The following is a 15,207-nucleotide window of genomic DNA, read 5'->3' as shown; positions in this document are numbered from 1 at the left end:
CTGTCAGGTCTATTGGTTAATACTTAGTCCAGTATCGCCGTCCCTCTAGCCGGGTCCTGAACCAGTTGGGAAAGGTAATTGTCTTTGGTTATTGCCAAGAACCAGTTTCCTTTCTGAGATATTCAAGTTTCAGTTGCCCAGACATAGCTATAATCCAGCCATGTCTCAGTAATTCCCACTATGTCATAGTTCTCCTCACACATCACTAATTCCTGTTCCCCAATTTTATTAGTTAGGCTTCTGGCATTAGTTTACATACATTTAACAGGTTTATGTATATTTTTTACCCTACACTTTTCCTTCTAAACTGTTCTTGTCCCTGCTTCCATTCCTCCCCCAGTCCCGTTACCTCGCCCCCGGTCTCTATCTGCACTATCTTCCCTTCCTATTAAATAGTTGCCCTCACCCCCATTCCCTAGTTTAAACACTCCTCCAACCTTCTAGTCATCTTCTCCCCCAACACAGCTGCCCCTACCCCATTGAGGTGCAGCCCATATCTACGATAGAGCCTGTAGCTGAGAGAGAAGTCGGCCCAGTTCTCCAGGAACCCAAACCCCTCCTTCCTACACCAGTTCTCAAGCCACTTGCTAACCTCCTTAATCTCCCGCTGCCTTTCTTGTGTGGCTCGTGGTTCCAGTAGTATTTCGGAAAATACTACCTTTGAGGTCCTTGCCCTAAGTTTTTGACCTAAATCCCTAAAATCATTTTTAAGGATGCTCCACCTACCTCTAACTTTGTCATTGGTTGCGATATGGACCATGACTGCTGGATCTCTGCCATATACACTGCCACCTGCTGGTGAACCAGGCACATTACATGAACAAAACTGTTTTATAACAAATAATATCAATGCACAATAGTAAAGGACCTGGAAATAAATATTAAGAGGACATTTATGTTAACCATAAGAGACAGGAGATAGAGTGAGGAAATAGTAATACCACTCTGGGGTGTTACACATATACTGCCTCATGAAATTTAAAGCCCTCCTCCCCCCCAAAAAAGTTAACATTTCAACCATGTTAATTACCCCTTTAAAATTTTTTTACATTTCAGCCGTGATAACTGACCCTCAGGCATTAGTGGCATGATGTAGGCCCCAGCATTGCCTTGACTGTGAGAAGATGTTCATAATGATGCAGTAATGACTTAGATTTATGCTGAGCCTTAAAAAAATTTTGCAATCACATACAGATTTTAAAAATTCAAGTGTGTGGAAATTGATTACATGTAAATTGATGATTGAGCCATTAATAGCATAAAGCAAGCTGCAGGCAGACATACAGCAACAGTGGCAAGATGGGGCACCGCCAGCAAGGTGGGCTGTGTGAGATCTATACATCAAAATCAGCTGGAGGAGTGTGGAAATCCTCCTGAATCCAGGCTTGACAAAAGTGAGGCGGACAACTTGGCCCGTTTGGGTGTCACCAAACCCCCCACGGCGCTGAAAACCCTCTTTGAGATGACACTGGAGGCAGGGCAAGAAGGAATATAGAGAGCATGTTGTGCCAGTTCAGGTCACTGTTCTAGTCTGCCTGCCCAGAAATCCGTGGGATCAGGGAACTGGATATGTGAAAGACTGGCTATAGTTTAGGTAATCCTGAACCTAGGCATTGAGGCGGGAGTTGTCGGTAAAACCGCTCCATCATGTTGAAGAGACTGAAATGGCTGCTGCTGCTGTGTCTTCTGCTGCTCATGGTGGTGGATGACTATGCAGGGGGCAGAGGGGAGCCTCCCTTTCAGACACACTGGCGGCAGGCTGCAGAAAGCTGCGTAGACAGTGTTTCCTTGTAGTAACATAATTTGTCCTCCATTTTTGCCAGAGGAAATCATTCCTTCATTTTGCCTTGGTAGTGAGAGTCAAGCACTGCCTGAACTCAAAACAACACATGCTCCCTGCTGCAAAGGCTGTCTGGTTAATGACAAAATCATTCACGGCTTTACGCTGCTCATATATGCTCGAGCATGTGCAATATCAAATTCCACCGAGTTGGCACATTGTGGATTAAATGGTGTAGCAGCAGGCCATTCTGTCGCTGCAGGTCCAGGAGAGCGTTCCTTGCCATGTTAGTGACTGAATTGCTTGGACAGTCTCCAGGTCTTTGCCAGCACCTTGCACAATCCAGTGTACTTATTTAGAAAGTGTTTTACCACTAGGTTGATCACGTGTGCCTTGCAGGAAGCTTATGTTATTTCGCCCAGGTTCAGTGCGGCCAGGATGTTACGCCCATTGTCGCTGACCACCTTGCCCAGTTGGAGTCGGCGGGGTGAAAGCCAGCTGGAAGTTTGCTGCTTGCTGTATGTGAGCAACTGCTTGCCAGTGTGGCTACTCTCTCCCAGGCCAATTAACTCCAACACAGCATGGCAACACTTGACCGGAACGTGTCCATAAAGGAGGAGTAGGAGGAGGAGGGGATAAGTGCCTGGTGTGGGAGCCAGGACAACACAATCGTGGGGAGGGAGGGGTGAAAAAGTTCTCGACCTCGGGTGCTGCCCGGGGAAAAAAACTGCGGGGAAAAAAATGCCAGCTAAGAATATTCCAGCAAGGCTGAGCGCACGCCATTAGCTCCCTAAAGGCAGCAGACTTGACTAAATGGTACATAAGAAACTGCATGGCCAGCAACTTTGCCGAGTGGGAATCAAGTTTACTCAACGTAAGATTGCTGGGCACGTAGAGCTGTTTTCTGACCATGAATTCTGGTATCAATGGCCTACAATGGAGCGGAGGAGGAGGATTCTGAGTGGAAGAAGTGAAAAGGGGTGATGACAATGTGATAGTCACTGTACTGCCCATGGATGCATCCTAGCTGTCGCGAGCTAAAACGGGAAAAGGGGAGAACTCCTGCCTGGCTGCCACCTTTGTTTGCTCACGGGATGTGGTGATGCTGCTTCATGTGGTTTAATAGAGCTGTGGTGCCTACATGTGTGTTTACCTGCCCATGTTTTATTTTGCTCTGCACAGCTTGCAGAATGCAATGCATTTGACTTCCGGCAGCGTGGAGAAAAACTGCCAGACAGAAGATACACAGGGGCAGAGGTAGCCAATCTGGACTTAGCTCTGGCACATTTAGGGCCTAACCCACCCATTGCATTAGCGGCATCGCCAGATCCCAAAGCAGACGTGGCCCTGGTTGTTCTTTGGGAAGTACGGTATGTGACCTCTGCTCTTTATTGCTACCACTATCACCCTCCTCCTCTGAAGTTGCCTCCTCCTTAGCACTCTGATATGGCTTCCAGGTCCTGTCCAGCACACAAGCATCATTGGAGTTTTCACCCTCTCTTTCACTTTTATCAGACAGTACGATATCATAGTGAATTCTTTGGTACCCCTCCCCTGCTCCCCTGCCACAGTTACAGTGGCAGTTGGGGAAACTGCCACTGTAACTGCCCCCAACACTATTTGCATGGCAACAAAAGCCACTACTACTACCACCACCAAAACGACTATGCCTGAGGTTGGCAGCCTCCTCTTTCACCTCCTCCTCTGGGCAGTACAAATGCGGACTTTTCTTGTGCAAGTTATTAAAACAAACAAAACTATAGCAGATCTTGGGAGAAGAGCTACAGTCCCAAAAATACTGTAGAGCCTCATTTAAGAGTCTGCAATCAAAAGTGCAAAGCTCCCTGGGAAACTGTCATATACAATACAGTCCTGATCAAAAGTTTAAGACCACTTGAAAAATGGCAAATAATCATATTTTACATTGTTGGATCTTAACAAGGTTCCAAGTAGAGCTTCAACATGCACCAAGAAGAAATGGGAGTGAGACAAAACATTTTTTGAGCATTCAATTTAATGAAAACAACGAATAAACTGAGACAGACTGTTTTTCAGCTGATCCAAATTTTTGGACCACATGCCTTTTAAAAGGCCAAATTTGTGCAATTTTCTGTCAAGTAGTCACACGTTGTGATGGCAAAGGCAAAAAAACTCTCCCTTTTTGAATGTGTTCGGGTTGTGGAACTGCATAAGCAGGGTCTCTCACAGCGCGCCATCGCTGCTGAGGTGGGACGCAGTAAGACAGTCATTTGGAATTTCTTAAATGATCCTGAGGGTTATGGAACAAAAAAGTCAAGTGGAAGACCTAAAAAGCACTGAGCCAGAGGATCCAATTGGCTGTCCGTCAAGACACTGGATGATCCTCGACCCAAATTAAGGCCCTTATGGTGCTGACTGCAGCCCCATAACCATCAGACGGCATCTGAGACTGAAGGGCTTCAAAAACAAAAAACGTCTTCAAAGAACTTGTCTCCTTGAACGCCACAGAACTGCTCGTTTGGACTTTGCAAGAGAGCACCAAACATGGGACATTCAAAGGTGGAAGAAAGTTTCATTCTCTGATGAGAAAAAATTTAACCTTGATGGTCCTGATGGTTTTCAACGTTACTGGCATGACAAGCAGATCCCACCTGAGATGTTTTCTACGCGCCACAGTGGAGGGGGCGCCAGAATGGTCTGGGGTGCTTTTTCCTTCAGTGGAACAATGGAGCTTCAGGAAGTGCAGGGGCGTAAAACGGCTGCTGGCTATGTCCAGATGTTGCAGAGAGCATTCCTCATGACTGAGGGCCCTCGTCTGTGTGGTAACAACTGGGTTTTTCAACAGGACAACGCTACAGTACACAATGCCCGCAGGACAATGGACTTCTTTCAGGAGAATAACATCACTCTTTTGGCCCATCCTGTGTGTTCCCCTGATCTAAATCCAATTGAGAACCTATGGGGATGGATGGCAAGGGAAGTTTACAAAAATGGACAACAGTTCCAGACAGTAGATAGCTTTCGTGCGGCCGTCTTCACCACTTGAAGAAATATTCGCACTCACCTCATGAAAACGCTTGCATCAAGCAAGCCGAAACAAAATTAGCATGCCAAAATTAGCACTACATCCTGATGCTGCAGGCAGTCAATACACATGCAGTGAGTGGCCCAGAAGAAGACCATGGAGCAGTGAGTACCGCCAGTGCTAGTAGCGCAACACTCAACAATCCTCATGTCTCCTGCATACCAGTGAGCACTTCCACAAGTGTGACTGCTGCAGGGAACACTGGGTAACATTCTCAAGATGGTTGGCTGTCCCACTGGAAGGATTCCTGCCGATCAGACACTTATTCCCTATTCTGTGGACAGGTAAGTTGACACCAGGATTTCACCTTGTTCCCGTTTTCAACTTGGTCATCATGTATTTTTTTCTATAGCTCATTTAAGGTCTTCTGCACATGGCCACATAAAGGATGTGTATTCTATGGATCCATAATGCATAAATCTATGGGTTTATGCTGTGCTATGTGCCTTCAACTACGTGAGAAGGCATATGGAAAAAGACGTTTCGTGGTGTTACTGTCTCCATACACCCAGCTTCAACCAACTGGTCATACACATTAGCTAGCTGTATTATTGCTAAACCAATTTTGGCAGAACTGTGGGAGACTCCTGACGCTCCACTGACAGCCAATGTGGAAGAACATAAGGATTGGACAGTTGGGCACAATCTTGCTGAGCTGAGTCAAGCAAACATGTATATGAGGGAATTGGGAGTGAGAGCTGTTGGCTGAACAAGCCTTCAACTATCTTATGTGTCTTCCACGAGTGTCCGATGTGTAGCTGTGATGGCTCAGAGCAGGCAATTTAATCATTTGATAACCACAGTGAATATTGACCTTGGAGCTTGATTGAATAACTGCACTTACTGGTTAGAGCAGGTGGTGACTACTCCATGATCAAAAGGGTCTCTAGACTACAGCTGAGGAGGATTGAATTCCTTAAAATTTGTTTTGGGTACGAATTGGCTGATTCAGCCATCCATCACAAAAATTTTAATAGTTTTGAAGCCAAATTTTTGGGGAAAATTTGGGTTAAGTTCTTGATTTCATGAAAGGCTACATTATAAATCCTGGAGTAATTTTATCACCTTTGGAGAATATCTCAGACACAATATCACCAAAAGTGATTTTTTAATTTTAAATTTATTTATTTTAAAAAAAAACTTTTATTTTGAAAAAAATTACTAAACACTACAGTTTTTGTATTTTACATTTATTTTTTCATTTTCAGCACAAAGGTCTCCCTTTCTGATCAAAATAAACGTATCTTCTAAGCAGACCTGTAACATTTGTTAAATCAGCTGAATAAGGTTTTAAATAACAAAAGAAGATCCCCTGCTTACTCTTTGTTCTTTTTGCACTCATGTAGAGCTTAACTTGACATGTAAAGGTGTTGTCCAAGTGTTTAATACTGATGACCTATCCTCAGGATATGTAATCGATGGGGGTCCAACCTCCAGCATCCTAATAGTCTTTGTTCCTAACACTATATCAGTACAAAAGGTCACATAATCTAACACTGATGTATAATATCCCTCCAAATCCTCCCCTTGCCTAAACACATCCAAATCTGTAGATTCAATGCAGTCTTGCAACATTGGAATGGATTCCTCATTCCATATTTGAACAGTTCCATATTTTTTACAGGTATTGTCCAAGTGTTTAATACTAATGATCTATCCTCAGGATATGGTGGGGGTCCGACGCCCAGCGACCCCCATTGATCAGCTGTTCAAAGAGGTTTCCTGGTGGCTGTGCTTTATATTTCAGCTCAGCCCCATTCACTTGAATGGGACTGATCCCTGCTTAGGCTATGTGACGGTTGAACATGGCGTCACTGGCCTAGGAAGAGGTGCCGCGGTCTCTTAAATGTCACGTGCCGGAGGCCCAAGGCAGACCTCCGGGACGTCATGCGAACAGGACACAGGCAAAACAGACCAAGGACCCACAGAGAACTTTATTACAAGTGTAATAAAAGCACATGACAGTAGGTAGGTAGGCAATAGTGGTAGTACTACCACAGAACCAAGTGCACCGGCAGACCAGAGGCAAAACCCAGAGAGCGGAAATAAAATACATTTGTGTGCAAGAGGCCTTATTGATGTGATATGAAGGGGTTGTTAATTAGTCCGCTATATAAATGTACTTACTTTTTACCAAGCAAATCAAAGTAAAGATGTAAAAATATATAAGAAGATACAATAAAAATGTAACATTAATCATGTCACATCAGCTTCAGATCCAGTCATTTCCACAGAGGTTGTGCCGTGTTTGTTATATAGGATTTTTTTCAAGCTGCAATTATCCTTTATAAACGTTGGAGATTAATTATTACTCCACTGATATTGAAAAACAAGTAATTACAGAAGGAGCTTAACTACTTCCAGACTGGGCCATGAAATAATAGTAATACCCACCATCAGACATGACTAAGGCGTACATCCATCAGCCATGGCACTAACCAACTAGCACCATGGTCATTTTCGGCCTTTTTCATTTATTTTTATTTTTCCATCAGCGCAGTCTCACCCCGTCTGTCCCAAAAGATTGAATAAAAAGTGATCAAAAGGTCACATGTTTCCCAAAATGGTATGAATAAAAATATAGCTTGCACAAAAGGTCCCATGTAGAGATGAGCGAATCGAAGTTGACGAAGTGGAATTCTATCTAAATTTCAGGAAAAATTTGATTTGTCCCGAAGTCGAATTTACTCGCGCTTCGAGGTAACAAATAGTATTTTTTTTTCTAAAATGGCTGCTGCACATGTTAGGACATGGAGCAAGGAACTCTGAGAACGAGGGATCACCCACTAGGCCATGCATGCAGCCAAGCAGCAGCCAGCCAGCCCTGTGATGTCACAGCCCCATGAATAGCCTTAGCCATTTCGAATTCAGCCATTTTCCAGTGTGCTTAGTGCAGGGAGAGACATCAGCAGGCGCTAGGGACAGTGCTAGGAAAGACTTCATTGTGCTAAAAAAAATGATTTACAAGTTCAGGGAAAGATTAGTCAAGGTGTAGGGAAATGATAGGGAGAAATCATTCCACAGCATTTATGTAGAACAGGGTTCAGTAGGGGAGGTTACAGACTGGGTAATAGGAACAATCCTATTACACCTTGCTGCACTGACTGGGGTCCAAATTACCATTATACAGCTCTGTAATTCCAGCAAACTGTTCTTGTAATTAGGGTGCAAGTGCAGTTTGATACAGCCATTAACAGGGTTTATTACAACAAAATATTTCTACGTCTTATTTGCCCTTGTGCGGTGCAGTTATATGTTCTAAAGTATTTTTTGGCTTTTATTAGTGGGAAGAAAAGGGTTTATTTATTAGCCGTTGTGTGGTGAAGTGAGAAAATTACAGCCCTTTTTGTTGTGTATTAGTGGCAAAAACAAAATATATTTGCGTTTAGGGGTGCAGTTACCATATATCTGTTAAAGTCTTTTTTCCGTGTATTTCCGTAAAAAAAACTAAATATATTTTCCGGTCAGTGGTGCAGTTATCTGTTTTTCAACCCATTTTTACCGTTTATAAGTGGCAAACCAAAATATATTTACGCTCATCTCTGCAGTTATATTTCCCAAACAGCAGGACATGGAGCAGAACCTGAACCAGCAGGTAGTGGAATACTTGGACTGAACCCTGCCACCCCACATCCAAGATCTCCTGGACTACTGGGCAGCCAAACTTGATTTGTGGCTTGCCAGGTTTTCCCTGGATAAGTATTCCTGCTCGGCCAATAGTGTGACATCAGATCAGGTGTTTAGTGCACCCCAAGGAGAACTCGCCTTTCCACCCAAAATATTTAGAAACTAACCTTTTTAAAGATGAATCAGGTGTGCATCAGCTAGTTTATCCACACACCAGTGCCTGAAGCATCAGACTAGATCAGGGATGCTCAACCTGCGGCCCCCCAGCTGTTGTAAAACTACAACTCCCACCATGCCATGCTGTAGGCTGATAGCTGTAAGCTGTTTGGGCATGCTGGGAGTTGTAGTTTTGCAAGAGCTGGAGGGCCGCAGGTTGAGCATGCCTGGACTAGATGATCCTGGGTGTGACACCCAAACTTTGAGAAAAAAAACAAAAACATTTCCTCTGGCCACCTGATTCAGCAACTACTCTGATGCTGTCACCCGCCTGATTCCACACACCTCCTGCCTCTGCTGCCACCTTCTTCTACTGCCACCCACCATCTTGTGCTGTTTCTGTAGTGTCCCACTAGGTAAAGGTGGGCACTGCACAGGTTAATGTGTTTCATTGCATTGAATGTCATGTGCATGTTTTTCCCTGTGTTATCTGGGTGTCAGGCCTGTCAGGGTGTAATTTAGCCTCCCAGACGTTAGAGGGAGCTAGAGAGCCCTAGATATACATAGGGAGGCCCAGACAGGAGAGGGTTAGTTCATTCCAGGGTACTAGAAGGAGCTAGTTTAGAAGCAGCAGTTTTAGCGTGTGAAGCGTTTACATTAGATTTTTTCATCATGTATTTGTCAAGACCAGGTTGGTGCATATGAGAAAGTTGATGCTTTTTAGGAGGATCTGGTCTTGAACCAGGGTATCTTCCGCTCTTCACCATAAGATCGCATTTAAATGGCCCCCATATTTTAAGTGCTTTTCCTCACATATCCTTTAGGAGGTGGGACTGTAGTTATTGCAGCATTATTTAAGCTTTATAGTTAGTTACCCCTGTTTTAAGGGACAGTACATTAGATAGTATGTAAGTTCACTAGAAAGGTGATTGTCACCACCTGGTGGAGAACTAGTGCTATGTCTGTCTCAAAAGTTCTAATACACACACCATATAACTTGTATTGATATTGGCTCGTAAAAGGTGCTGTATTAATAAGCTATTATAAATAAAGTCACTGTTCAGATTCTAGCAGAGACATGTGTCGCTGATAGGAATTTAAGATGACTTTCCTTATTTGCAGTCAGGTGGGTGTGAGGGCCACATATGTATGCAGAGTCCATAGCAAATTCAAGGGACTTACATGCGGGACACACCAGTCCAAGGCTCTCTGTTTCCCTGAGCAAGGTTTCGGAGGTTCGCTGCAGATTCGAGTGTTGCGCCCGTGAGTGATACTCCAAGATGGTGCCTCGGTCTTCTGTATGGCCGCGCCAGAGCTGGGTGAAGGAAGATAGATGTCGGAGCAAGGGCACTCAGCGAACCAGGGCTGCATATTCACCAGGAACTCGGCGCTGCGTCACGGTATGCAAGTTTTATCCCGATTAGTTCTCCGGCAAGTTGTTGTATCACTGGAGGGCGTCAGGCGGTGACTCTCACCTATGGCGCTCGCTCGGTTCGTTAGGCCTGACTAGACCACGGCTCGTACGGCCATCTCCCTGCAGCTATAGGCAACCGGTCAACTGTAAAATGAATGGCCGTGTTCTCCGGTGTCAGATGAGTCTGGACCCGGGGATGTTCATGGATGATTTTTTGGCAGCAGGAGCTCTGCTCAGATGCATCTTGCCAGTATGGTAGCAAGCCACGCACCTACAACTATTCATTTTACCCACTGACCAACCCTCTTCTCTACAATGACCTACAAACAATAACAACGGAACCTCCAACTCTTCATTCCCAAAACCCAATCTAACACACCAGTCCTCCCAATACTGCCACGCTTTTAAATAAGTCGCCCGGGAGCAAATGATGCCTGAATGAGCCCTCCTACGGTCCCTCCAGAAGATCCTACAGACAACTCGGGCACTCCCTCCCAAACTCTTCTGCCTCTGGAGCCAGCTGTCGGAACCTATCCCACTGCGAATGAGAGAGAGCATCAGCAATACAGTTTTCGACCTCTGGCACATCCGTCGCCACACCCAGGTATTAAGCGACAGACACTCTAATACAAGCCGCTGTAGCAGCCGTACCACTAATGGCGACAAGGCCGACAACCTGTTTATTGCCTGAACCACTCCCAAGTTATCACAGTGGAATCAAACTTTTTTATCTCTGAAAACCTTTCCCCACAACATAACCGCCACCACTATGGGGAAGAGCTTCAACAATGCAAAATTTTGAACCCATCTCTTTTCCACCCAACAATGTGGCCAACCCCCAGTACACCAGTACACCAAAACCACAACCCCCCACTGCGTCCAAAAATAACAAAAAATCTAAAGAATTCACCACCTCACTCATGACTAGCGAGTGACCGTTATAAATCTCCAAAAAAGAGCTCCAAACTTTCAAGTCCGCTCTCAATTCATTACCCAAGCGAATGTAATGATGTGGTGCAACCACGCCCGCCGTCGCCCTCACTAACCGTCTGCTAAAAACCCTCCCCATAGGCATAATTCGGCATGCATAATTGAGTTTTTCAAGAAGTGACTGAAGCTCACGCAATTTTATCTTTTTCAATTTACTAGCCCTCACTACCTCCCATCCTCGCTACCTCCCATTTTAAATCTACCAACTTATTTATAGGCAGTCTACATTCCATCCTAATCGTGTCAATCTATATTCCCAAAAACCTTATATCAGTGACTGGCCCTATTGTCTTTTCCTACGCCAATGGAACTTTAAACGCCCCAAACAACGTACCTAACGTGTGCAACAACAGTGCACAAACACGCAATTCCAGGGGCCCAATACACATGAAGTCGTCCAAGTAGTGAATGATGGATTGACAACTTAACACGTCCGCCACCGTCCCTTCTAAAAACACCCCAAGTAATGCAAACAATCCGGATGCACTGGCAGTAACCTAAACTCCGCCTCAATGTCAGTTTTGGCAAGCAACGCCCCTTTTCCAAAATTCCTAAGCCACTCCACTGCCGCATCAAGAGGTATAGACAACGGAACACAAGTCCGTATCAATACCGTCCGACCGACGATCCCCTAGGAAATGACAAATGATGAAAAAGCCAAAACCTACTCATCTCCTTCTTTGGAACCACCCCCAGTGGCGACACCCGCAAATTCACTAACGGTGGTTCCAAAAACGGACCCGCCATCCTACCTAGCAAGACCTCTTTTTTAATTTTTTCTGCCACTACCTCCGGATGTTCCCTAGCCGATCTCAAGTTCCTTTTTAACAACACCGCCTCCACTGAAACAAAAATAATTTTAAAACCCCCACAAAAAATTGCTGCCTCTTTTTTCGGATTTGTAGCGAGGAACATCGAGGAACATCCTTTTCAGACAGACCTGCATCTCCCCTTATTATTATTATTCCCCCCTTTTTGCCTATTTCCCCTGAAACATCGCACAGCCTTATGGGACCCCCCACATACGGAGCATTAGTGCTTAAACTTGGACTTCGCCCAGAATTTACATACACCGTCGTTAAAGGGAACCTGTCACCGGGATTTTGTGTATAGAGCTGAGGACATGGGCTGCTAGATGGCCGCTAGCACATCCGCAATACCCAGTCCCCATAGCTCTTTGTGCTTTTATTGTGTAAAAAAAAAACTATTTGATACATATGCAAATTGACCTGAGATGAGTCCTGTCCCTGACTCATCTCAGAGACAGGACTCATCTCAGGTTAATTTGCATATGTATCGAATTGTCACCATTCGCCAGAGGGATGACTTCTGGCTCTCCACCATGTTAGACCTTCGCTACCGGTTCAAAATGGGGGCCTTTTTTACACCCTCTGAGAGGGAGGACAAACTGAACAACTATAGAGTCATCCTATGTAGTCAGTTGGCCACTGCCTATCTGCACCATCATCCATCCTCTCGCAGGTCTGACCGGGGGCCCTCTACGCTCCTGTTCCACTGCCACGGCTGCTGAGGGGGGGTGGCAGTAGCAGTACCAGCTCCAACAGCAGCAGCCTGAGTCTAGAGTTGCTGATAAGCAGCTTTCTTCACCCGCCTAGTGAAGAAACTACCCATCAGCAGTTAGACATAGAGCAGTACCTGGACTAGCAGGTGGTGGCATACTTGGAGTGCACCCTGCCACCCATCATAGAAGATCCTCTGGAATACTGGACAGCCAAACTGGATTTGTGGCCACAACTGGCCGAGTTTGTGCTGGAAAAGCTGTACTTCCCGGCCAGTAGTGTGGCATCAGAGTGGGTGTATAGTGTGGCGGGGGCCATAGTTACCCCAAGGAGAACTCGCCTGTCCACCCAAAATGTGGAGAGACTGACCTTTGTCAAGATGAATCAGGTGTGGATTTCCACCCACCAATGCCTGATGCATCAGACTATATCATCCATGCTGTCTCACCCAAACCTTGACAAAAGAGACCGGTTTCTTCTTGCAACCTGCCTCAGCTACAATTCTGATGCTGTCACCTGCCTGATGCAACACATCTGATGCCAAGTGTTTCTTCTTACACCCACCATCATCAGCGGGTACTGTTATTGCCACCCACCTCCCCACTCTGTCACTGGGTCAGTCTGTGGTCTCCTCATGCTGCTGCTGCTGCCACCTCCACACTATGTTACCTTGCCACTCTGTGGTCTCATCATGCTGCTGCCACCTCCACACTATGTCACCTTGCCACTCTGTGGTCTCCTCATGCTCCTGCCACCTCCACACTATGTCACTTTTCCACTCTGTGGCCTCCTCATGCTTGATGCTAATATTGACCTGTAAGGCTGAGTTCATGCGTTATTTGGTCAGTTTTGGCCCCGTAACTGCCCAAATAAGTGAAATGTGCAGTGATTCTAAGAGCGACGCCTGTCATGTGCGTGTCATACTGACTCACAGTATTGTTTCACTACCACAGCAGACTCCCTATGCATGTTACTGCAAGGCACAGTGTTTTACACCACTGTTCAGGCTCTCTGCAGCCAGGAAATAGCTATTTTTTTAACGTAATTCACCTCAAATAAATTTGGAATTAATCCTTTGGAAAAAAAAGTCAGCGAATCGGCCGAATCGAATTTTTGAAAAATTTGCTCATCTCTATTCACAGATACATCTACAGTCTAGGTGCTACAAAGGTAGAATATAGGGTTCACTGCCCCCACCCCCCCCATCATATATGCAGTCAACTGATCAGTAGTAATGTACTCCATTGAAGAATTCAGGCGGCCAAATATAACTTCCTAAAGTTGTCTTTCATGGGTTTTTTGGCACAAAATTCTATGCAAGTACTGCAGGTATTCCAGGTATTCCCCAATCTGTAAAATTATGCCCTCTAGGCAAATTCCCCAAAATTCAGGAGTGCAGTTTGCAATTCTCTATTTTTTTATAATTTCGGCTTTGCTTTATGTGATATGTGTAGCAATGGTGCAGCTATTGGGGTACAGAGGTCACAATCGCACAAGACTAGTGATGTCCCAAACTATTCGCCGGCGAACAGTCCCCAACAAACATAGCTTGTTCGCGTTCGCCGCAGCGGGCGAACATATGCAATGTTCGGTCCGCCCCCTATACATCATTATTGAGTAAACTTTGACCCTGTACCACCTGTACCTCACACATTCCAGCCAATCAGCAGCAGACCCTCCCTCCCAGACCCTCCCACCTCCTGGACAGCATCCATTTTAGATTCATTCGGAAGCTGCATTCACAGTGAGAGGAGGGACAGTGCTGCTGCTGATTCAATAGGGAAAGCGTTAGCTAGGGCAGTGTTCTGTGTCCACAGACTCATCTGCTGTAAGGACAGCGTCCTGACAGCACCCCAAAAAGCCCTTTTCAGGGCTGGTACATCAGTGTGCTTTTTTTTATATATATATATATATAAAGAAATTAAAAAGCAATGGCAGCACCGTCCTCAATGCAAGCTGGTGGGTGCAGCAGGCCCAATGTGGATCAATCCAAAAATACAAAAATGGAAAAAGGGGCAGCACTCTAAAAAGTAAAATGTAAGAAAACTTTTTTTACCCCAGTGGGAAATGCGCGACGTTTCGGCTCCGAATCAGAACCTTTCTCAAGCAATGTGTGGGAACAAAATGCCAACCATATATAGTGACACACTCATTAGCTATCAATAACAAAATCAGTGCAAATTAAATTACAATAAAGCAAACAATGGTTTACATGGTGCATCATATAAAATATACAAGAAAATACAAATGTGTAGCGATACAACATAGTGCATATTACCTAAAAGCTATGTATAAAATGCCAAATAGTATAAGAGAAATAAACATATACTGTTAATTACTTCAATTGACAAAATTAATATCATGTGTGCATAGTGGAAATAACAGGTGCTTACTATAAAATATTGCAACAGGGAGGCGAAGGCAGAGTAGGAGAGTGAATGGCGGCCATTCAATCTCGTACTCTGCCTTCGCCTCCCTGTTGCAATATTTTATAGTAAGCACCTGTTATTTCCACTATGCACACATGATGTCAATTGAAGTAATTAACAGTATATGTTTATTTCTCTTATACTATTTGGCATTTTATACATAGCTTTTAGGTAATATGCACTATGTTGTATCGCTACACATTTGTATTTTCTTGTATATTTTATAT

The sequence above is a fragment of the Bufo gargarizans genome, chromosome 4 (assembly GCF_014858855.1).
Source record: "Bufo gargarizans isolate SCDJY-AF-19 chromosome 4, ASM1485885v1, whole genome shotgun sequence".
Lineage (NCBI taxonomy): Eukaryota > Metazoa > Chordata > Amphibia > Anura > Bufonidae > Bufo > Bufo gargarizans.
This window is presented reverse-complemented; position numbering follows the sequence as displayed.